At 49.0% G+C, this 25,876-nt stretch overlaps 1 pseudogene; it reads left to right on the top strand.

Annotated features, from left to right (window-relative positions):
• LOC140402858 (ubiquilin-4-like) overlaps nucleotides 1–25,876 on the top strand; it is a 104,020-nt pseudogene that overhangs the window by 17,782 nt on the left and 60,362 nt on the right.

The following is a 25,876-nucleotide window of genomic DNA, read 5'->3' as shown; positions in this document are numbered from 1 at the left end:
TGTCTCAGAATCTACAGAGTATAATAGATGGGATAATTTATCTGTGTGTCAGAATCTATAGATTATAATAGATGGGATATTTTATCTGTGTGTCAGAATCTATAGAGTCTAATAGATGGGATATTTTATCTGTGTCAGAATCTATGGAGTATAATAGATGGGATATTTTATCTGTGTCAGAATCTATAGAGTATAATAGATGGGATATTTTATCTGTGTGTCAGAATCTATAGAGTATGATAGATGGGATATTTTATCCCTTTGTCAGAATCTATGGAGTATAATAGATGGGATATTTTATCTGTGTGTCAGAATCTATAGAGTCTAATAGATGGGATATTTTATCTGTGTCAGAATCTATGGAGTATAATAGATGGGATATTTTATCTGTGTGTCAGAATCTATAGAGTATAATAGATGGGATATTTTATCTGTGTGTCAGAATCTATAGAGTATAATAGATGGGATATTTTATCTGTGTCAGAATCTATGGAGTATAATAGATGGGATATTTTATCTGTGTCAGAATCTATAGAGTATAATAGATGGGATATTTTCTCTGTGTCAGAATCTATAGAGTACAATAGATTGGATATTTTATCCCTTTGTCAGAATCTATAGAACATAATAGATGGGATATTTTATCTGTGTCTCAGAATCTATAGAGTATAATAGATGGGATAATTTATCTGTGTGTCAGAATCTATAGAGTATAATAGATGGGATATTTTATCTGTGTGTCAGAATCTATAGAGTATAATAGATGGGATCTTTTATCTGTGTCAGAATCTATAGCATATAATAGATGGGATATTTTATCCCTGTGTCAGAATCTATAGAGTATAATAGATGGGATATTTTATCTGTGTGTCAGAATCTATAGCATATAATAGATGGGATATTTTATCCCTGTGTCAGAATCTATAGAGTATAATAGATGGGATATTTTATCTGTGTGTCAGAATCTATAGAGTATAATAGATGGGATATTTTATCTGTGTGTCAGAATCTATAGAGTATAATAGATGGGATATTTTATCTGTGTGTCAGAATCTATAGCATATAATAGATGGGATATTTTATCCCTTTGTCAGAGTCTATAGAGTATAATAGATGGGATATTTTATCTGTGTCAGAATCTATAGAGTATAATAGATGGGATATTTTATCCCTGTGTCAGAATCTATAGAGTGTAATAGATGGGATATTTTATCTGTGTGTCAGAATCTATAGAGTATAATAGATGGGATATTTGATCTGTGTCAGAATCTATAGAGTATAATAGATTGGATATTTTATCTGTGTCAGAATCTATAGCATATAATAGATGGGTTATTTTATCCCTGCGTCAGAATCTATAGAGTATAATAGATGGGATATTTTATCTGTGTGTCAGAATCTATAGAGTATAATAGATGGGATAATTTATCTGTGTGTCAGAATCTATAGAGTATAATAGATGGGATATTTTATCTGTGTGTCAGAATCTATAGAGTATAATAGATGGGATCTTTTATCTGTGTCAGAATCTATAGCATATAATAGATGGGATATTTTATCCCTGTGTCAGAATCTATAGAGTATAATAGATGGGATATTTTATCTGTGTGTCAGAATCTATAGCATATAATAGATGGGATATTTTATCCCTGTGTCAGAATCTATAGAGTATAATAGATGGGATATTTTATCTGTGTGTCAGAATCTATAGAGTATAATAGATGGGATATTTTATCTGTGTGTCAGAATCTATAGAGTATAATAGATGGGATATTTTATCTGTGTGTCAGAATCTATAGCATATAATAGATGGGATATTTTATCCCTTTGTCAGAGTCTATAGAGTATAATAGATGGGATATTTTATCTGTGTCAGAATCTATAGAGTATAATAGATGGGATATTTTATCCCTGTGTCAGAATCTATAGAGTGTAATAGATGGGATATTTTATCTGTGTGTCAGAATCTATAGAGTATAATAGATGGGATATTTGATCTGTGTCAGAATCTATAGAGTATAATAGATTGGATATTTTATCTGTGTCAGAATCTATAGCATATAATAGATGGGTTATTTTATCCCTGCGTCAGAATCTATAGAGTATAATAGATGGGATATTTTATCTGTGTGTCAGAATCTATAGAGTATAATAGATTGGATATTTTATCCCTGTGTCAGAATCTATAGAACATAATAGATGGGATATTTTATCTGTGTCTCAGAATCTATAGAGTATAATAGATGGGATATTTTATCTGTGTGTCAGAATCTATAAGAGTATAATAGATGGGATATTTTATCTGTGTGTCAGAATCTATAGATTATAATAGATGGGATATTTTATCTGTGTGTCAGAATCTATAGAGTCTAATAGATGGGATATTTTATCTGTGTCAGAATCTATGGAGTATAATAGATGGGATATTTTATCTGTGTGTCAGAATCTATAGAGTATAATAGATGGGATATTTTATCTGTGTGTCAGAATCTATAGAGTATAATAGATGGGATATTTTATCTGTGTCAGAATCTATGGAGTATAATAGATGGGATATTTTATCTGTGTGTCAGTATCTATAGAGCATAATAGATGGGATATTTTATCTGTGTCAGAATCTATAGCATATAATAGATGGGATATTTTATCTGTGTGTCAGAATCTATAGAGTATAATAGATGGGATCTTTTATCTGTGTCAGAATCTATAGCATATAATAGATGGGATATTTTATCCCTGTGTCAGAATCTATAGAGTATAAGAGATGGGATTTTTTATCTGTGTGTCAGAATCTATAGCATATAATAGATGGGATATTTTATCCCTGTGTCAGAATCTATAGAGTATAATAGATGGGATATTTTATCTGTGTGTCAGAATCTATAGAGTATAATAGATGGGATATTTTATCTGTGTGTCAGAATCTATAGAGTATAATAGATGGGATATTTTATCTGTGTCAGAATCTATAGAGTATAATAGATGGGATATTTTATCTGTGTGTCAGAATCTATAGAGTATAATAGATGGGATATTTGATCTGTGTCAGAATCTATAGAGTATAATAGATTGGATATTTTATCTGTGTCAGAATCTATAGCATATAATAGATGGGTTATTTTATCCCTGCGTCAGAATCTATAGAGTATAATAGATGGGATATTTTATCTGTGTGTCAGAATCTATAGAGTATAATAGATTGGATATTTTATCCCTGTGTCAGAATCTATAGAACATAATAGATGGGATATTTTATCTGTGTCTCAGAATCTATAGAGTATAATAGATGGGATCTTTTATCTGTGTCAGAATCTATAGCATATAATAGATGGGATATTTTATCCCTGTGTCAGAATCTATAGAGTATAATAGATGGGATATTTTATCTGTGTCAGAATCTATAGAGTATAATAGATGGGATATTTTATCCCTGTGTCAGAATCTATAGAGTATAATAGATGGGATATTTTATCTGTGTGTCAGAATCTATAAGAGTATAATAGATGGGATAGTTTATCCCTGCGTCAGAATCTATAGAGTATAATAGATGGGATATTTTATCTGTGTGTCAGAATCTATAGATTATAATAGATGGGATATTTTATCTGTGTGTCAGAATCTATAGAGTCTAATAGATGGGATATTTTATCTGTGTCAGAATCTATGGAGTATAATAGATGGGATATTTTATCTGTGTCAGAATCTATAGAGTATGATAGATGGGATATTTTATCCCTTTGTCAGAATCTATGGAGTATAATAGATGGGATATTTTATCTGTGTGTCAGAATCTATAGAGTCTAATAGATGGGATATTTTATCTGTGTGTCAGAATCTATAGAGTATAATAGATGGGATATTTTATCTGTGTGTCAGAATCTATAGAGTCTAATAGATGGGATATTTTATCTGTGTCAGAATCTATGGAGTATAATAGATGGGATATTTTATCTGTGTCAGAATCTATAGAGTATAATAGATGGGATATTTTATCTGTGTGTCAGAATCTACAGAGTATGATAGATGGGATATTTTATCCCTTTGTCAGAATCTATGGAGTATAATAGATGGGATATTTTATCTGTGTGTCAGAATCTATAGAGTCTAATAGATGGGATATTTTATCTGTGTGTCAGAATCTATAGAGTATAATAGATGGGATATTTTATCTGTGTCAGAATCTATGGAGTATAATAGATGGGATATTTTATCTGTGTCAGAATCTATAGAGTATAATAGATGGGATATTTTATCTGTGTCAGAATCTATGGAGTATAATAGATGGGATATTTTATCTGTGTGTCAGAATCTATAGAGTATAATAGATGGGATATTTTATCTGTGTGTCAGAATCTATAGAGTATAATAGATGGGATATTTTATCTGTGTCAGAATCTATGGAGTATAATAGATGGGATATTTTATCTGTGTCAGAATCTATAGAGTATAATAGATGGGATATTTTCTCTGTGTCAGAATCTATAGAGTATAATAGATAGGATATTTTATCTGTGTCAGAATCTATGGAGTATAATAGATGGGATATTTTATCTGTGTGTCAGAATCTATAGAGTATAATAGATGGGGTATTTTATCTGTGTCAGAATCTATAGAGTATAATAGATGGGATATTTTATCTGTGTGTCAGAATCTATAGAGTATAATAGATGGGATATTTTATCTGTGTCAGAATCTATGGAGTATAATAGATGGGATATTTTATCTGTGTCAGAATCTATAGAGTATAATAGATGGGATATTTTATCTGTGTGTCAGAATCTATAGAGTATAATAGATGGGATATTTTATCTGTGTGTCAGAATCTATAGAGTATAATAGATGGGATATTTTATCTGTGTCTCAGAATCTATAGAGTATAATAGATGGGATATTTTATCTGTGTGTCAGAATCTATAAGAGTATAATAGATGGGATATTTTATCTGTGTGTCAGAATCTATAGAGTATAATAGATGGGATATTTTATCTGTGTGTCAGAATCTATAGATTATAATAGATGGGATATTTTATCTGTGTGTCAGAATCTATAGAGTCTAATAGATGGGATATTTTATCTGTGTCAGAATCTATGGAGTATAATAGATGGGATATTTTATCTGTGTGTCAGAATCTATAGAGTATAATAGATGGGATATTTTATCTGTGTGTCAGAATCTATAGAGTATAATAGATGGGATATTTTATCTGTGTCAGAATCTATGGAGTATAATAGATGGGATATTTTATCTGTGTGTCAGTATCTATAGAGCATAATAGATGGGATATTTTATCTGTGTCAGAATCTATAGCATATAATAGATGGGATATTTTATCTGTGTGTCAGAATCTATAGAGTATAATAGATGGGATCTTTTATCTGTGTCAGAATCTATAGCATATAATAGATGGGATATTTTATCCCTGTGTCAGAATCTATAGAGTATAATAGATGGGATTTTTTATCTGTGTGTCAGAATCTATAGCATATAATAGATGGGATATTTTATCCCTGTGTCAGAATCTATAGAGTATAATAGATGGGATATTTTATCTGTGTGTCAGAATCTATAGAGTATAATAGATGGGATATTTTATCTGTGTGTCAGAATCTATAGAGTATAATAGATGGGATATTTTATCTGTGTCAGAATCTATAGAGTATAATAGATGGGATATTTTATCTGTGTGTCAGAATCTATAGAGTATAATAGATGGGATATTTGATCTGTGTCAGAATCTATAGAGTATAATAGATTGGATATTTTATCTGTGTCAGAATCTATAGCATATAATAGATGGGTTATTTTATCCCTGCGTCAGAATCTATAGAGTATAATAGATGGGATATTTTATCTGTGTGTCAGAATCTATAGAGTATAATAGATTGGATATTTTATCCCTGTGTCAGAATCTATAGAACATAATAGATGGGATATTTTATCTGTGTCTCAGAATCTATAGAGTATAATAGATGGGATATTTTATCTGTGTGTCAGAGTCTATAGAGTATAATAGATGGGATATTTTATCTGTGTGTCAGAATCTATAGAGTATAATAGATGGGATATTTTATCTGTGTGTCAGAATCTATAGAGTATAATAAATGGGATATTTTATCTGTGTGTCAGAATCTATAGAGTATAATAGATGGGATATTTTATCTGTGTGTCAGAATCTATAGGGTATAATAGATGGGATATTTTATCTGTGTGTCAGAATCTATAGAGTATAATAGATGGGATATTTTATCTGTATCAGAATCTATAGAGTATAATAGATGGGATATTTTATCTGTGTGTCACAATCTATAGAGTATAATAGATGGGATATTTTATCTGTGTGTCAGAATCTATAGAGTATGATAGATGGGATATTTTATCCCTTTGTCAGAATCTATCGAGTATAATAGATGGGATATTTTATCTGTGTGTCAGAATCTATAGAGTATAATAGATGGGATATTTTATCCCTTTGTCAGAATCTATAGAGTATAATAGATGGGATATTTTATCCCTGTGTCAGAATCTATAGGGTATAATAGATGGGATATTTTATCTGTGTGTCAGAATCTATAGAGTATAATAGTTGGGATCTTTTATCTGTGTCAGAATCTATGGAGTATAATAGATAGGATATTTTATCCCTTTGTCAGAATCTATAGGGTATAATAGATGGGATATTTTATCTGTGTGTCAGAATCTATAGAGTATAATAGATGGGATATTTTATCCCTTTGTCAGAATCTATGGAGTATAGTAGATGGGATATTTTATCTGTGTCAGAATCTATAGCGTATAATAGATGGGATATTTTGTCTGTCTGTCAGAACCTATAGAGTAAAATAGATGGGATATTTTATCTGTCAGAATCTATAGAGTATAATAGATAGGATATGTTATCTGTGTCAAAATCTATAGAGTATAATCGATGGGATATTTTATCTGTCAAAATCTATAGAGTATAATAGATAGGATATGTTATCTGTGTCAGAATCTATAGAACATAATAGATGGGATCTTTTATCTGTGTCAGAATCTATAGAGTATAATAGATGGGATATTTTATCCCTGTGTCAGAATCTATGGAGTATAATTGATGGGATATTTTATCTGTGTGGCAGAATCTATAGAGTATAGTAGATGGGATATTTTATCTGTCAGAATCTATAGAGTATAATAGATGGGATATTTTATCTGTGTGTCAGGATCTATAGAGTATAGTAGATGGGATATTTTATCTGTCAGAATCTATAGAGTATAATAGATGGGATATTTTATCTGTGTCAGAATCTATAGAGTATAATAGATGGGATATTTTATCTGTGTGTCAGAATCTATAGAGTATAATAGATGGGATATTTTATCTATGTCAGAATCTATAGAGTATAATAGATGGGATGTTTTATCCCTTTGTCAGAATCTATAGAGTATGATAGATGGGATATTTTATCCCTTTGTCAGAATCTATGGAGTATAATAGATGGGATATTTTATTTGTGTCAGAATCTATAGAGTATAATAGATGGGATATTTTATCCCTTTGTCAGAATCTATAGAGCATAATAGTTGGGGTATTTTATCTGTGTCAGAATCTATAGAGTATAATAGATGGGATATTTTATCTGTGTCAGAATCTATAGAGTATAATAGATGGGATAGTTTATCTGTCAGAATCTATAGAGTATAATAGATAGGATATGTTATCTGTGTCAGAATCTATAGAGCATAATAGATGGGATATTTTATCCCTTTGTCAGAATCTATAGAGTATGATAGACGGGATATTTTATCCCTTTGTCAGAATCTATAGAGTATAATAGTTGGGATATTTTATCTGTGTCTGAATCTATAGCATATAATAGATGGAATATTTTATCTGTGTCAGAATCTATAGAGTATAATAGATGGGATATTTTATCTGTGTCAGAATCTATAGAGAATAATAGAAGGGATATTTTATCTGTGTGTCAGAATCTGTGGAGTATAGTAGATGGGATATTTTATCTGTGTCAGAATCTATAGAGTATGTTAGACGGGATATTTTATCCCTTTGTTAGAATCTATAGAGTATAATAGTTGGGATATTTTATCTGTGTCTGAATCTATAGCATATAATAGATGGGATATTTTATCTGTGTCAGAATCTCGAGTATAATAGATGGGATATTTTATCTGTGTCAGAATCTATAGAGTATAATAGATGGGATATTTTATCTGTGTCAGAATCTATAGAGTATAATAGATGGGATATTTTATCCCTTTGTCAGAATCTATAGAGTATAATAGATGGGATATTTTATCTGTGTCAGAATCTATAGAGAATAATAGATGGGATATTTTATCTGTGTCAGAATCTATAGAGTATAATAGTTGGGATATTTTATCCCTGTGTCAGAATCTATAGTGTATAATAGATGGGATATTTTATCTGTGTGTCAGAATCTATAGAGTATAATAGATGGGATATTTTATCTGTGTCAGAATCTATAGAGAATAATAGATGGGATATTTTATCTGTGTCAGAATCTATAGAGTATAATAGTTGGGATATTTTATCCCTGTGTCAGAATCTATAGTGTATAATAGATGGGATATTTTATCTGTGTGTCAGAATCTATAGAGTATAATAGACGGGATATTTTATCCCTTTGTCAGAATCTATAGAGCATAATAGATGGGATGTTTTATCTGTGTGTCAGAATCTATAGAGTATAATAGTTGGGATATTTTATCCCTGTGTCAGAATCTATAGCATATAATAGATGGGATATTTTATCCCTTTGTCAGAACCTATAGAGTATAATAGATGTGATATTTTATCTGTATCAGAATCTATAGAGTATAATAGATGGGATATTTTATCTGTGTGTCAGAATCTATAGAGTATAATAGATGGGATATTTTATCCCTGTGTCAGAATCTATAGTGTATAATAGATGGGATATTTTATCTGCGTGTCAGAATCTATAGTGTATAATAGATGGGATATTTTATCTGTGTGTCAGAATCTATAGAGTATAATAGATGGGATATTTTATCTGTGTGTCAGAATCTATAGAGCATAATAGATGGGATATTTTATCTGTGTGTCAGAATCTGTGGAGTATAGTAGATGGGATATTTTATCTGTGTCAGAATCTATAGAGTATGTTAGACGGGATATTTTATCCCTTTGTTAGAATCTATAGAGTATAATAGTTGGGATATTTTATCTGTGTCTGAATCTATAGCATATAATAGATGGGATATTTTATCTATGTCAGAATCTCGAGTATAATAGATGGGATATTTTATCTGTGTCAGAATCTATAGAGTATAATAGATGGGATATTTTATCTGTGTCAGAATCTATAGAGAATAATAGATGGGATATTTTATCTGTGTCAGAATCTATAGGGTATAATAGATGGGATATTTTATCCCTTTGTCAGAATCTATAGAGCATAATAGATGGGATATTTTATCTGTGTCAGAATCTATAGAGTATAATAGATGGGATATTTTATCCCTTTGTCAGAATCTATAGAGTATAATAGATGGGATATTTTATCTGTGTCAGAATCTATAGAGAATAATAGATGGGATATTTTATCTGTGTCAGAATCTATAGAGTATAATAGTTGGGATATTTTATCCCTGTGTCAGAATCTATAGTGTATAATAGATGGGATATTTTATCTGTGTGTCAGAATCTATAGAGTATAATAGATGGGATATTTTATCTGTGTCAGAATCTATAGAGAATAATAGATGGGATATTTTATCTGTGTCAGAATCTATAGAGTATAATAGTTGGGATATTTTATCCCTGTGTCAGAATCTATAGTGTATAATAGATGGGATATTTTATCTGTGTGTCAGAATCTATAGAGTATAATAGACGGGATATTTTATCCCTTTGTCAGAATCTATAGAGCATAATAGATGGGATATTTTATCTGTGTCAGAATCTATAGAGTATAATAGATGGGATATTTTATCCCTTTGTCAGAACCTATAGAGTATAATAGATGTGATATTTTATCTGTGTCAGAATCTATAGAGTATAATAGATGGGATCTTTTATCTGTGTGTCAGAATCTATAGAGTATAATAGTTGGGATATTTTATCCCTGTGTCAGAATCTATAGCATATAATAGATGGGATATTTTATCCCTTTGTCAGAACCTATAGAGTATAATAGATGTGATATTTTATCTGTATCAGAATCTATAAGAGTATAATAGATGGGATATTTTATCTGTGTGTCAGAATCTATAGAGTATAATAGATGGGATATTTTATCCCTGTGTCAGAATCTATAGTGTATAATAGATGGGATATTTTATCTGTGTGTCAGAATCTATAGTGTATAATAGATGGGATATTTTATCTGTGTGTCAGAATCTATAGCATATAATAGATGGGATATTTTATCCCTTTGTCAGAACCTATAGAGTATAATAGATGGGATATTTTATCTGTATCAGAATCTATAGAGTATAATAGATGTGATATTTTATCTGTATCAGAATCTATAGAGTATAATAGATGGGATATTTTATCTGTGTGTCAGAATCTATAGAGTATAATAGATGGGATATTTTATCCCTGTGTCAGAATCTATAGTGTATAATAGATGGGATATTTTATCTGTGTGTCAGAATCTATAGTGTATAATAGATGGGATATTTTATCTGTGTGTCAGAATCTATAGCATATAATAGATGGGATATTTTATCCCTTTGTCTGAACCTATAGAGTATAATAGATGTGATATTTTATCTGTGTGTCAGAATCTATAGAGTATAATAGATGGGATATTTTATCTGTGTCAGAATCTATAGAGTATAATAGATGGGATATTTTATCTGTGTGTCAGAATCTATAGTGTATAATAGATGGTATATCTTATGTGCTGTGCGGTGCCCGGTGCGGTGCCCAGTGCGGTACGGTGCCCAGTGCGGTACGGTGCCCAGTGCGGTACGGTGCCCACTGCGGTACGATGCCCACTGCGGTACGGTGCCCAGTGCGGTACGATGCCCAGTGCGGTACGATGCCCAGTGTGGTACGGTGCCCGGTACGGTGCCCAGTGCGGTACGGTGCCCAGTGCGGTGCGGTGCCGAGTGCTTTGCGGTGCCCAGTGCGGTGCGGTGCCCGTTGCGGTACGGTGCCAAGTGCGGTGCCCAGTGCGGTGCGGTGCCCGGTGCGGTGCCCAGTGCGGTGCCCAGTGCAGTGCGGTGCCGAGTGCGGTACAGTGCCGAGTGCGGTACAGTGCCGAGTGCGGTACGGTGCCCAGTGCGGTACGATGCCGAGTGCTGTGCGTTGCCGAGTGCTGTGCGTTGCCGAGTGCGGTACGGTGCCCAGTGCGGTGCGTTGCCGAGTGCGGTACGGTGCCGAGTGCGGTACGGTGCCCAGTGCGGTACGGTGCCCAGTGCGGTGCGTTGCCGAGTGCGGTACGGTGCCGAGTGCGGTGCGTTGCCGAGTGCGGTGCGTTGCCGAGTGCGGTGCGTTGCCCAGTGCGGTACGGTGCCCAGTGCGGTACGGTGCCCAGTGCGGTGCGGTGCCCGGTGCGGTGCCGAGTGCGGTACTGTGCCGGGTGCGGTCCGGTGCCCGGTGCGGTACGGTGCCGGGTGCGGTGCCCAGTGCGGTGCCGAGTGCGGTACTGTGCCGGGTGCGGTACGGTGCCCGGTGCGGTACGGTGCCGGGTGCGGTGCCCAGTGCGGTGCCGAGTGCGGTACGGTGCCGAGTGCGGTGCGGTGCGGTGCCGAGTGCGGTGCCCAGTGCGGCGCCGAGTGCGGTACGGTGCCCAGTGCGGTGCTCAGTACGGTGCCCAGTGCGGTACGATGCCCAGTGCGGTGCCCAGTGCGGTACGGTGCCCAGTGCGGTACGGTGCCCAGTGCGGTGCCGGGTGCGGTACGGTGCCCAGTGCGGTACGATGCCCAGTGCGGTGCCCAGTGCGGTACGATGCCCAGTGCGGTGCCCAGTGCGGTACGGTGCCCAGTGCGGTGCCGGGTGCGGTACGGTGCCCAGTGCGGTGCCCAGTGCGGTACGGTGCCCAGTGCGGTACGGTGCCCAGTGCGGTGCTCAGCCCGGTGCGGTACGGTGCCCAGTGCGGTACGGTGCCCAGTGCGGTGCGGTGCCCAGCGCGGTACGATGCCCAGTGCGGTGCCGAGTGCGGTACGGTGCCCGGTGCGGTGCGGTGCCGAGTGCTTTGCGGTGCCCAGTGCGGTGCCGGGTGCTGTGCGGTGCCGGGTGCGGTACGGTGCCCGGTACGGTGCCCAGTGCGGTACGGTGCCCAGTGCGGTACGGTGCCGCGTGCTTTGCGGTGCCCGGCGCGGTGCGGTGCCCAGCGCGATGCCCAGTGCGGTACGGTGCCGAGTGCGGTGCCCGGTGCGTTGCGGTACGGTGCCCAGTGCGGTACGGTGCCGCGTGCTTTGCGGTGCCCAGTGCGGTGCCCGGTGCGGTACGGTGCCCAGTGCGGTACGGTGCCCAGTGCGGTACGGTGCCGCGTGCTTTGCGGTGCCCAGTGCGGTGCCCGGTGCGGTACGGTGCCGAGTGCGGTGCCCGGTGCGTTGCGGTACGGTGCCCAGTGCGGTACGGTGCCGCGTGCTTTGCGGTGCCCAGTGCGGTACGGTGCCGCGTGCTTTGCGGTGCCCAGTGCGGTACGGTGCCCAGTGCGGTACGGTGCCGCGTGCTTTGCGGTGCCCAGTGCGGTACTGTGCCCAGTGCGGTGCCCGGTGCGTTGCGGTACGGTGCCCGGTACGGTGCCCAGTGCGGTACGGTGCCGAGTGCGGTACGGTGCCCAGTGCGGTACGGTGCCGCGTGCTTTGCGGTGCCGAGTGCGGTACAGTGCCGAGTGCGGTACGATGCCCGGTGCGGTACGGTGCCCGGTGCAGTACAGTTCCGAGTGCTGTGCCCGGTGCGTTGCGGTACGGTGCCGAGTGTGGTGCCCGTTGCGGTGCCCGGTCCGGTACAGTGCCCAGTGCGGTACGGTGCCCAGTGCGGTGCCCGGTGCGGTACGGTGCCCAGTGCGGTGCAGTGCCGAGTTCGGTGTGGTGCCGAGTGCGGTACAGTGCCCGGTGCGGTGCTGAGTGCGGTGCGGTGCCCACTGCGGCGCCGAGTGCAGTACGGTGCCCAGTGCGGGGCGGTACGATGCCCAGTGCAGTACGGTGCCCAGTGCGGTGCTGTGCGGTGCCCAGTGCGGTACGGTGCCCAGTCCGGTACGATGCCCAGTGCGGTACTGTGCCCAGTGCGGTGCCCAGTGCGGTGCGGTGCCCAGTGCGGTGCGGTGCCCAGTGCGGTGCCCAGTGCGGTGCGGTGCCCAGTGCGGTATGGTGCCCAGTGCGGTACTGTGCCCAGTGCGGTGCCGAGTGCGGTGCGGTGCCCAGTGCGGTACGGTGCCCAGTGCGGTGCCCGGTCCGGTGCCCAGTGCGGTACGGTGCCGAGTGCGGTGCGGTGCTGAGTGCGGTGCGTTGCGGTACGGTGCCGAGTGCGGTGCCGGGTGCGGTGCCCAGTGCGGTACGGTGCCCAGTGCGGTGCGGTGCCCGGTGCGTTGCAGTACGGTGCCGAGTGTGGTGCCCGTTGCCGAGTTCGGTGGGGTGCCCGGTGCTGAGTGCGGTGCGGTGCCCAGTGCGGGGCGGTGCCCGGTGCGATGCCCAGTGCGGTACGGTGCCCCGTGCGGTGCCCAGTGCGGTACAGTGCCAAGTGGTTTGCGGTGCCCAGTGCGGTGCCGAGTGCTGTGCGGTGCCCAGTGCGGTGCCCAGTGCGGTACGGTGCCCAGTGCGGTACGGTGCCCAGTGCGGTACGGTGCCCAGTGCGGTACGGTGCCGAGTCCGGTACGGTGCCCAGTGCGGTACGGTGCCCAGTGCGGTACGGTGCCGAGTCCGGTACGGTGCCCAGTGCGGTACGGTGCCCAGTGCGGTACGGTGCCCAGTGTGGTACTGTGCCCAGTGCGGTGCCCGGTACGGTGCCGAGTGCGGTACGGTGCCCAGTGCGGTACGGTGCCGAGTGCGGTACGGTGCCGAGTGCGGTACGGTGCCGGGTGCGGTGCCCAGTGCGGTACGGTGCCCGGTGCGGTGCCCGGTGCGGTACGGTGCCGAGTGCGGTGCCCAGTGCGGTGAGGTGCCCGGTGCGGTACGGTGCCCAGTGCGGTACGGTGCTGAGTGCGGTACGGTGCCCAGTGCGGTACGGTGCCCAGTGCGGTACGGTGCCCAGTGCGGTGGGGTGCCCGGTGCGGTGCTGAGTGCGGTGCGGTGCCCAGTGCGGGGCGGTGCCCGGTGCGATGCCCAGTGCGGTACGGTGCCCCGTGCGGTGCCCAGTGCGGTACAGTGCCAAGTGGTTTGCGGTGCCCAGTGCGGTGCCGAGTGCTGTGCGGTGCCCAGTGCGGTGCCCAGTGCGGTACGGTGCCGAGTGCGGTACGGTGCCGGGTGCGGTGCCCAGTGCGGTACGGTGCCCGGTACGTTGCGGTGCGGTGCCCGGTGCGGTACGGTGCCGAGTGCGGTGCCCGGTGCGGTGCCCGGTGCGGTACGGTGCCCAGTGCGGTACGGTGCTGAGTGCGGTACGGTGCCCGGTGCGGTGCCCAGTGCGGTGCGGTGCCGTGTGCGGTACGGTGCCCAGTGCGGTACGGTGCCCGGTGCGGTGCCCAGTGCGGTGCGGTGCCCGGTGCTGAGTGCGGTGCCCGGTGCGGTGCGGTGCCCGGTGCGGTGCGGTGCCGAGTGCGGTGCCCGCTGCGTTGCGGTACGGTGCCGAGTGCGGTGCCCATTGCGGTGCGGTGCCCGGTGTGGTGCCGAGTGCGGTGCCCAGTGTGTTGCGGTGCCGAGTGCGGTGCCCAGTGCGGTGCGGTGCCCAGTGCGGTACGGTGCCGAGTGCGGTGTACGGTGCCGAGTGCGGTGCCCATTGCGGTGCGGTGCCCAGTGTGGTGCCGAGTGCGGTGCCCGGTGTATTGCGGTGCCGAGTGCGGTGCCCAGCGCGGTGCGGTGCCCAGTGCGGTACGGTGCCCAGTGCGGTGCGGTGCCCAGAGCGGTACGGTGCCGAGTGCGGTGCGGTGCCCAGTGCGGTACGGTGCCGAGTGCGGTGCGGTGCCCAGTGCGGTACGGTGCCCAGTGCGGTGCGGTGCCCAGTGCGGTACGGTGCCCAGTGCGGTGCGGTGCCCAGTGCGGTACGGTGCCGAGTGCGGTGCGGTGCCCAGTGCGGTACGGTGCCCAGTGCGGTGCGGTGCCCAGTGCGGTACGGTGCCCAGTGCGGTGCGGTGCCCAGTGCGGTACGGTGCCCGGTGCGGTGCGGTGCCCGGTGCGGTACGGTGCCCAGTGCGGTGCGGTGCCCAGTGCGGTACGGTGCCCAGTGCGGTACGGTGCCCAGTGCGGCGCGGTGCCCAGTGCGGCGCGGTGCCCGGTGCGGTGCGGTGCCCAGTGCGGCGCGGTGCCCAGTGCGGTACGGTGCCCAGTGCGGTGCGGTGCCCAGTGCGGTACGGTGCCCAGTGCGGTACGGTGCCCAGTGCGGCGCGGTGCCCAGTGCGGTGCGGTGCCCGGTGCGGTGCCGAGCGCGGTACGGTGCCCAGTGCGGTGCCGAGTGGGTGCGGTGCCCGGTGCGGTGCCGAGTGCGGTACGGTGCCCGGTGCGGTGCCCAGTGCGGTACCGAGTGCGGTACGGTGCGGAGTGCGGTACGGTGCCCAGTGCGGTACGGAGTGCGGTACGGTGCCCAGTGCGGTACGGTCCGGAGTGCGGTACGGTGCCCAGTGCGGCGCGGTGCCCAGTGCGGTGCGGTGCCCGGTGCGGTGCCGAGCGCGGTACGGTGCCCAGTGCGGTGCCGAGTGGGTGCGGTGCCCGGTGCGGTGCCGAGTGCGGTACGGTGCCCGGTGCGGTGCCCAGTGCGGTACCGAGTGCGGTACGGTGCGGAGTGCGGTACGGTGCCCAGTGCGGTACGGAGTGCGGTACGGTGCCCAGTGCGGTACGGTGCGGAGTGCGGTACGGTGCCCAGTGCGGTACGGTGCCCAGTGCGGTACGGTGCCCAGTGCGGTACGGTGCCCAGTGCGGTACGGTGCCCAGTGCGGTACGGTGCCGAGTCCGGTACGGTGCCCAGTGCGGTACGGTGCCCAGTGCGGTACGGTGCCCAGTGCGGTACGGTGCCGAGTCCGGTACGGTGCCCAGTGCGGTACGGTGCCCAGTGCGGTGCCGAGTGCGGTACGGTGCCCAGTGTGGTACTGTGCCCAGTGCGGTGCCCGGTACGGTGCCGAGTGCGGTACGGTGCCCAGTGCGGTACGGTGCCGGGTGCGGTGCCCAGTGCGGTACGGTGCCCGGTACGTTGCGGTGCGGTGCCGAGTGCGGTGCCCAGTGCGGTGCCCGGTGCGGTACGGTGCCCAGTGCGGTACGGTGCTGAGTGCGGTACGGTGCCCGGTACGGTGCCCAGTGCGGTACGGTGCCCAGTGCGGTGCCCAGTGCGGTACGGTGCCGAGTTCGGTGGGGTGCCCGGTGCGGTGCTGAGTGCGGTGCGGTGCCCAGTGCGGGGCGGTGCCCGGTGCGATGCCCAGTGCGGTACGGTGCCCCGTGCGGTGCCCAGTGCGGTACAGTGCCAAGTGGTTTGCGGTGCCCAGTGCGGTGCCGAGTGCTGTGCGGTGCCCAGTGCGGTGCCCAGTGCGGTGCCCAGTGCGGTACGGTGCCCAGTGCGGTACGGTGCCCAGTGCGGTACGGTGCCCAGTGCGGTACGGTGCCCAGTGCGGTACGGTGCCGAGTCCGGTACGGTGCCCAGTGCGGTACGGTGCCCAGTGCGGTGCGGTGCCCAGTGCGGTACGATGCCCAGTGTGGTGCCGAGTGCGGTACGGTGCCCAGTGCGGTACGATGCCCAGTGTGGTGCCGAGTGCGGTACGGTGCCCAGTGCGGTGCGGTGCCCAGTACGGTACGGTGCCCAGTGCGGTGCCGAGTGCGGTACGGTGCCCAGTGTGGTACTGTGCCCAGTGCGGTGCCCGGTACGGTGCCGAGTGCGGTACAGTGCCCAGTGCGGTACGGTGCCGGGTGCGGTGCCCAGTGCGGTACGGTGCCCGGTACGTTGCGGTGCGGTGCCCGGTGCGGTACGGTGCCGAGTGCGGTGCCCGGTGCGGTGCCCGGTGCGGTACGGTGCCCAGTGCGGTACGGTGCTGAGTGCGGTACGGTGCCCGGTGCGGTGCCCAGTGCGGTGCGGTGCCGAGTGCGGTACGGTGCCCAGTGCGGTACGGTGCCCGGTGCGGTGCCCAGTGCGGTGCGGTGCCCGGTGCTGAGTGCGGTGCCCGGTGCGGTGCGGTGCCCGGTGCGGTGCGGTGCCCGCTGCGTTGCGGTACGGTGCCGAGTGCGGTGCCCATTGCGGTGCGGTGCCCGGTGTGGTGCCGAGTGCGGTGCCCAGTGTGTTGCGGTGCCGAGTGCGGTGCCCAGTGCGGTGCGGTGCCGAGTGCGGTGTACGGTGCCGAGTGTGGTGCCCATTGCGGTGCGGTGCCCAGTGTGGTGCCGAGTGCGGTGCCCGGTGTGTTGCGGTGCCGAGTGCGGTGCCCAGTGCGGTGCGGTGCCCAGTGCGGTACGGTGCCCAGTGCGGTGCGGTGCCCAGAGCGGTACGGTGCCGAGTGCGGTGCGGTGCCCAGTGCGGTACGGTGCCCAGTGCGGTACGGTGCCCAGTGCGGTACGGTGCCCAGTGCGGTGCGGTGCCCAGTGCGGTGCGGTGCCCAGTGCGGTACGGTGCCCAGTGCGGTGCGGTGCCCAGTGCGGTACGGTGCCCAGTGCGGTGCGGTGCCCAGTGCGGTACGGTGCCCAGTGCGGTGCGGTGCCCGGTGCGGTACGGTGCCCAGTGCGGTGCGGTGCCCAGTGCGGTACGGTGCCCAGTGCGGCGCGGTGCCCGGTGCGGTGCGGTGCCCAGTGCGGTGCGGTGCCCGGTGCGGTGCCGAGCGCGGTACGGTGCCCAGTGCGGTGCCGAGTGGGTGCGGTGCCCGGTGCGGTGCCGAGTGCGGTACGGTGCCCGGTGCGGTGCCCAGTGCGGTACCGAGTGCGGTACGGTGCGGAGTGCGGTACGGTGCCCAGTGCGGTACGGAGTGCGGTACGGTGCCCAGTGCGGTACGGTGCGGAGTGCGGTACGGTGCCCAGTGCGGTACGGTGCCCAGTGCGGTACGGTGCCCAGTGCGGTGCGGTGCCCAGTGCGGTACGGTGCCCAGTGCGGTGCGGTGCCCAGTGCGATACGGTGCCGAGTGCGGTACGGTGCCCAGTGCGGTACGGTGCCCGGTGCGGTGCGGTGCCCAGTGCGGTGCGGTGCCCAGTGCGGTACGATGCCCGGTGCGGTACGGTGCCCGGTGCGGTACGTTGCCCGATGCGGTGCGGTGCCCAGTGCGGTGCGGTGCCCAGTGCGGTACGGTGTCCGGTGCGGTACGATGCCCGGTGCGGTGCGGTGCCCAGTGCGGTGCGGTGCCCAGTGCGGTGCGGTGCCCAGTGCGGTACGGTGCCCGGTGCGGTACGGTGCCCGGTGCGGTGCCCAGTGCGGTGCCGAGTGCGGTACGATGCCGGGTGCGGTACGGTGCCCGGTGCGGTACGATGCCCAGTGCGGTGCCGAGTGCGGTACGATGCCCAGTGCGGTACGGTGCCGAGTGCGGTACGATGCCCAGTGCGGTACGATGCCCGGTGCGGTGCCCAGTGCGGTACGATGCCCAGTGCGGTGCCCAGTGCGGTACGGTGCCCAGTGCGGTGCCCAGTGCGGTGCGATGCCCAGTGCGGTTCCCAGTGCGGTACGATGCCCAGTGCGGTACGGTGCCGAGTTTACACTCTCTTTGCTAACACCAGCCATTCCAGACAAGCGCTGTGAATCCCGCGTTGTGACTGCGTCACTGTTTATCCCATCCTAGCTTGTGGGAAGCTGCGGAGGTTCGGTACTCCAGCAAGTCTTCTTTCGCCCCACAGGTTCACCGGGTTGTGCTGCAAGGCGTGTTACTCTCTTGCCTAACCCGTGATTACACCCTGGCCCAGGGTCAGCCAGGCCAGGGTGGACTGAAGTCTGATCGATCTGTACAGTACAGGTTTACTGATGCCTTTTGGGTGCGAGCTGTAATGTTTCTTGTTTTCTTATCTGTCCTGTTAGTTCAAAGATGAAATCTCCAAGCGTTTCAAAGCCAGGCAGGAGCAGCTGGTGCTCATATTTGCGGGGAAGATACTGAAGGACGGCGACACGTTAAACCAACACGGCATCAAACACGGCCTCACCGTGCACCTCGTCATAAAGACAGCACAGAGGTAAATGCTTCCGGGACCTCGGCACAATTGAGACAGCTGTGGGAGTGAGTTTGTCCCACACTGCTAGCTCCAGGCAGGCCTCTTTGGCAAGAGCTGCTGAGAGAGGCTGTCTGCGGTGGGCGGGTGTGTGGGGGTAGTGTCATATCCTGTGTCCTTGCTACTGTTGTGCACACGAAGGCCATTGTCCAGCTCGAGAGCTGCCAAGCGAAATCTGTAGATAACAAACAAAGGCACAACTTTACTGCGCAGGTAGGAAATCCCAACAGAGTACCCGAAATGGCCAACTCTGCACTGTCCCCATCAAACACTCCCAGGGCAGGTACAACACGGGGTTAGATACAGAGTAAAGCTCCCTCTACACTGTCCCCATCAAACACTCCCAGGACAGGTACAGCACTGGGTTAGTTACAGAGTAAAGCTCCCTCTACACTGACCCCATCAAACACTCCCAGGACAGGTACAGCACGGGGTTAGATACAGAGTAAAGCTCCCGCTACACTGTCCCCATCAAACACTCCCAGGACAGGTACAGCATGGGGTTAGATACAGAGTACAGCTCCCTCTACACTGTCCCCATCAAACAGTCCCAGGACAGGTACGGCACAGGGTTAGATACAGAGTAAAGCTACCTCTACACTGTCCCCATCAAACACTCCCAGGACAGGTACAGCACGGGGTTAGATACAGAGTAAAGCTCCCTCTACACTGTCCCCATCAAACACTCCCAGGACAGGTACAGCACTGGGTTAGTTACAGAGTAAAGCTCCCTCTACACTGTCCCCGTTAAACACTCCCAGGACAGGTACAGCACGGGGTTAGATACAGAGTAAAGCTCCCTCTACACTGTCACCATCAAACACTCCCAGGACAGGTATAGCACGGGGTTAGATACAGAGTAATCCCCCTCTACACTGTCCCCATCAAACACTCCCAGGACTGGTACAACATGGGGTTAGATACAGAGTAAAGCTCCCTCTACACTGTCCCCATCAAACACTCCCAGGACTGGTACAGCACGGGGTTAGATACAGAGTAAAGCTCCCTGTACACTGTCCCCATCAAACACTCCCAGGACAGGTACAGCACGGCGTCAGATACAGAGTAAAGCTCCCTCTACACTGTCACCGTCAAACACTCCCAGGACAGGTACAGCACGGGATTAGATACAGAGTAATCCCCCTCTACACTGTCCCCATCAAACACTCCCAGGACTGGTACAACATGGGGTAAGATGCAGAGTAAAGCTCCCTCTACACTGTCCGCATCAAACACTCCCGGGACTGGTACAGCACAGGGTTAGATACAGAGTAAAGCTCCCTCTACACTGTCACCATCAAACACACCCAGGACAGGTATAGCACGGGGTTAGATACAGAGTAATCCCCCTCTACACTGTCCCCATCAAACACTCCCAGGACTGGTACAACATGGGGTTAGATACAGAGTAAAGCTCCCTCTACACTGTCCCCATCAAACATTCCCAGGACTGGTACAGCACGGGGTTAAATACAGAGTAAAGCTCCCGCTACACTGTCCCCATCAAACACTCCCAGGACAGGTACAGCACGGGGTTAGATACAGAGTAAAGCTCCCTCTACACTGTCCCCATCAAACACTCCCAGGACTGGTACAGCACGGGGTTAGATACAGAGTAAAGCTCCCTCTACACTGTCCCCATCAAACACTCCCAGGACAGGTACAGCACTGGGTTAGTTACAGAGTAAAGCTCCCTCTACACTGACCCCATCAAACACTCCCAGGACAGGTACAGCACGGGGTTAGATACAGAGTAAAGTTCCCGCTACACTGTCCCCATCAAACACTCCCAGGACAGGTACAGCACGGGGTTAGATACAGAGTAAAGCTCCCTCTACACTGTCCCCATCAAACAGTCCCAGGACAGGTACGGCACGGGGTTAGATACAGAGTAAAGCTCCCTCTACACTGTCCCCATCAAACACTCCCAGGACAGGTACAGCACGGGGTTAGATACAGAGTAAAGCTCCCTCTACACTGTCCCCATCAAACACTCCCAGGACAGGTACAGCACTGGGTTAGTTACAGAGTAAAGCTCCCTCTACACTGTCCCCGTTGAACACTCCCAGGACAGGTACAGCACGGGGTTAGATACAGAGTAAAGCTCCCTCTACACTGTCCCCATCAAACACTCCCAGGACCGGTATAGCACGGGGTTAGATACAGAGTAATCCCCCTCTACACTGTCCCCATCAAACACTCCCAGGACTGGTACAACATGGGGTTAGATACAGAGTAAAGCTCCCTCTACACTGTCCCCATCAAACACTCCCAGGACAGGTATAGCACGGGGTTAGATACAGAGTAATCCCCCTCTACACTGTCCCCATCAAACACTCCCAGGACTGGTACAACATGGGGTTAGATACAGAGTAAAGCTCCCTCTACACTGTCCCCATCAAACACTCCCAGGACTGGTACAGCACGGGGTGGGATACAGAGTAAAGCTCCCGCTGCACTGTCCCCATCAAACACTCCCAGGACAGGTACAACACGGGGTTAGATACAGAGTAAAGCTCCCTCTACACTGTCCCCATCAAACACTCCCAGGACTGGTACAGCACGGGGTTAGATACAGAGTAAAGCTCCCTCTACACTGTCCTCTTCAAACACTCCCAGGACAGGTACAGCACGGGGTTAGATACAGAGTAAAGCTCCCTCTACACTGTCCCCATCAAACACTCCCAGGACAGGTACAGCACGGGGTTAGATACAGAGTAAAGCTCCCTCTACACTGTCCCCATCAAACACTCCCAGGACAGGTACAGCACGGGGTTAGATACAGAGTAAAGCTCCCTCTACACTGTCCCCATTAAACACTCCCGGGACAGGTACAGCACGGGGTTAGATACAGAGTAAAGCTCCCTCTACACTGTCCCCATCAAACACTCCCAGGACAGGTACAGCACGGGGTTAGATACAGAGTAAAGCTCCCTCTACACTGTCCCCATCAAACACTCCCAGGACAGGTACAGCACGGGGTTAGATACAGAGTAAAGCTCCCTCTACACTGTCCCCATTAAACACTCCCGGGACAGGTACAGCACGGGGTTAGATACAGAGTAAAGCTCACTCTACACTGTCCCCATCAAACACTCCCAGGACAGGTACAGCACGGCGTCAGATACAGAGTAAAGCTCCCTCTACACTGTCCCCATCAAACACTCCCAGGACAGGTACAGCACGGCGTTAGATACAGAGTAAAGCTCCCTCTACACTGTCCCTATCAAACACTCCCAGGACAGTTACATCACGGGGTTAGATACAGAGTAAAGCTCCCTCTACACTGTCCCCATCAAACACTCCCAGGACAGGTACAGCACGGGGTTAGATACAGAGTAAAGCTCCCTCTACACTTTCCCCATTAAACACTCCCAGGACAGGTACTGCACGGGGTTAGATACAGAGTAAAGCTCCCTCTACACTGTCCCCATCAAACACTCCCAGGACAGGTACAGCACGGCGTCAGATACAGAGTAAAGCTCCCTCTACACTGTTCCCATCAAACACTCCCAGGACAGGTACAGCACGGCGTTAGATACAGAGTAAAGCTCCCTCTACACTGTCCCTATCAAACACTCCCAGGACAGGTACATCACGGGGTTAGATACAGAGTAAAGCTCCCGCTACACTGTCCCCATCAAACACTCCCAGGACAGGTACAGCACTGGGTTAGATACAGAGTAAAGCTCCCTCTACACTGTCCCCATCAAACAGTCCCAGGACAGGTACAGCACGGGGTTAAATACAGAGTAAAGCTCCCGCTACACTGTCCCCATCAAACACTCCCAGGACAGGTACAGCACGGGGTTAGATACAGAGTAAAGCTCCCTCTACACTGTCCCCATCAAACACTCCCAGGACTGGTACAGCACGGGGTTAGATACAGAGTAAAGCTCCCTCTACACTGTCCCCATCAAACACTCCCAGGACAGGTACAGCACTGGGTTAGTTACAGAGTAAAGCTCCCTCTACACTGACCCCATCAAACACTCCCAGGACAGGTACAGCACGGGGTTAGATACAGAGTAAAGTTCCCGCTACACTGTCCCCATCAAACACTCCCAGGACAGGTACAGCACGGGGTTAGATACAGAGTAAAGCTCCCTCTACACTGTCCCCATCAAACAGTCCCAGGACAGGTACGGCACGGGGTTAGATACAGAGTAAAGCTCCCTCTACACTGTCCCCATCAAACACTCCCAGGACAGGTACAGCACGGGGTTAGATACAGAGTAAAGCTCCCTCTACACTGTCCCCATCAAACACTCCCAGGACAGGTACAGCACTGGGTTAGTTACAGAGTAAAGCTCCCTCTACACTGTCCCCGTTGAACACTCCCAGGACAGGTACAGCACGGGGTTAGATACAGAGTAAAGCTCCCTCTACACTGTCCCCATCAAACACTCCCAGGACCGGTATAGCACGGGGTTAGATACAGAGTAATCCCCCTCTACACTGTCCCCATCAAACACTCCCAGGACTGGTACAACATGGGGTTAGATACAGAGTAAAGCTCCCTCTACACTGTCCCCATCAAACACTCCCAGGACAGGTATAGCACGGGGTTAGATACAGAGTAATCCCCCTCTACACTGTCCCCATCAAACACTCCCAGGACTGGTACAACATGGGGTTAGATACAGAGTAAAGCTCCCTCTACACTGTCCCCATCAAACACTCCCAGGACTGGTACAGCACGGGGTGGGATACAGAGTAAAGCTCCCGCTGCACTGTCCCCATCAAACACTCCCAGGGCAGGTACAACACGGGGTTAGATACAGAGTAAAGCTCCCTCTACACTGTCCCCATCAAACACTCCCAGGACTGGTACAGCACGGGGTTAGATACAGAGTAAAGCTCCCTCTACACTGTCCTCTTCAAACACTCCCAGGACAGGTACAGCACGGGGTTAGATACAGAGTAAAGCTCCCTCTACACTGTCCCCATCAAACACTCCCAGGACAGGTACAGCACGGGGTTAGATACAGAGTAAAGCTCCCTCTACACTGTCCCCATCAAACACTCCCAGGACAGGTACAGCACGGGGTTAGATACAGAGTAAAGCTCCCTCTACACTGTCCCCATTAAACACTCCCGGGACAGGTACAGCACGGGGTTAGATACAGAGTAAAGCTCCCTCTACACTGTCCCCATCAAACACTCCCAGGACAGGTACAGCACGGGGTTAGATACAGAGTAAAGCTCCCTCTACACTGTCCCCATCAAACACTCCCAGGACAGGTACAGCACGGGGTTAGATACAGAGTAAAGCTCCCTCTACACTGTCCCCATTAAACACTCCCGGGACAGGTACAGCACGGGGTTAGATACAGAGTAAAGCTCACTCTACACTGTCCCCATCAAACACTCCCAGGACAGGTACAGCACGGCGTCAGATACAGAGTAAAGCTCCCTCTACACTGTCCCCATCAAACACTCCCAGGACAGGTACAGCACGGCGTTAGATACAGAGTAAAGCTCCCTCTACACTGTCCCTATCAAACACTCCCAGGACAGTTACATCACGGGGTTAGATACAGAGTAAAGCTCCCTCTACACTGTCCCCATCAAACACTCCCAGGACAGGTACAGCACGGGGTTAGATACAGAGTAAAGCTCCCTCTACACTTTCCCCATTAAACACTCCCAGGACAGGTACAGCACGGGGTTAGATACAGAGTAAAGCTCCCTCTACACTGTCCCCATCAAACACTCCCAGGACAGGTACAGCACGGCGTCAGATACAGAGTAAAGCTCCCTCTACACTGTTCCCATCAAACACTCCCAGGACAGGTACAGCACGGCGTTAGATACAGAGTAAAGCTCCCTCTACACTGTCCCTATCAAACACTCCCAGGACAGGTACATCACGGGGTTAGATACAGAGTAAAGCTCCCGCTACACTGTCCCCATCAAACACTCCCAGGACAGGTACAGCACTGGGTTAGATACAGAGTAAAGCTCCCTCTACACTGTCCCCATCAAACAGTCCCAGGACAGGTACGGCACGGGGTTAGATACAGAGTAAAGCTCCCTCTACACTATCCCCATCAAACACTCTCAGGACAGGTACAGCACGGGGTTAGATACAGAGTAACGCTCCCTCTACACTGTCCCCATCAAACACTCCCAGGACAGGTACAGCACTGGGTTAGTTACAGAGTAAAGCTCCCTCTACACTGTCCCCGTTAAACACTCCCAGGACAGGTACAGCACGGGGTTAGATACAGAGTAAAGCTCCCTCTACACTGTCCCCGTCAAACACTTCCAGGACAGGTACAGCACGGGGTTAGATACAGAGTAAAGCTCCCTCTACACTGTTCCCGTCAAACACTCCCAGGACAGGTACAGCATGGGGTTAGATACAGGGTAAAGCTCCCTCTACACTGTCCCCATCAAACACTCCCAGGACAGGTATAGCACGGGGTTAGATACAGAGTAATCCCCCTCTACACTGTCCCCATCAAACACTCCCAGGACTGGTACAACATGGGGTTAGATACAGAGTAAAGCTCCCTCTACACTGTCCCCATCAAACACTCCCAGGACTGGTACAGCACGGGGTTAGATACAGAGTAAAGCTCCCGCTACACAGTCCCCATCAAACACTCCCAGGACAGGTAC

Source organism: Scyliorhinus torazame, chromosome 26 (assembly GCF_047496885.1).
Source record: "Scyliorhinus torazame isolate Kashiwa2021f chromosome 26, sScyTor2.1, whole genome shotgun sequence".
NCBI classification, from domain to species: domain Eukaryota; kingdom Metazoa; phylum Chordata; class Chondrichthyes; order Carcharhiniformes; family Scyliorhinidae; genus Scyliorhinus; species Scyliorhinus torazame.
This window is presented reverse-complemented; position numbering and strand designations above follow the sequence as displayed.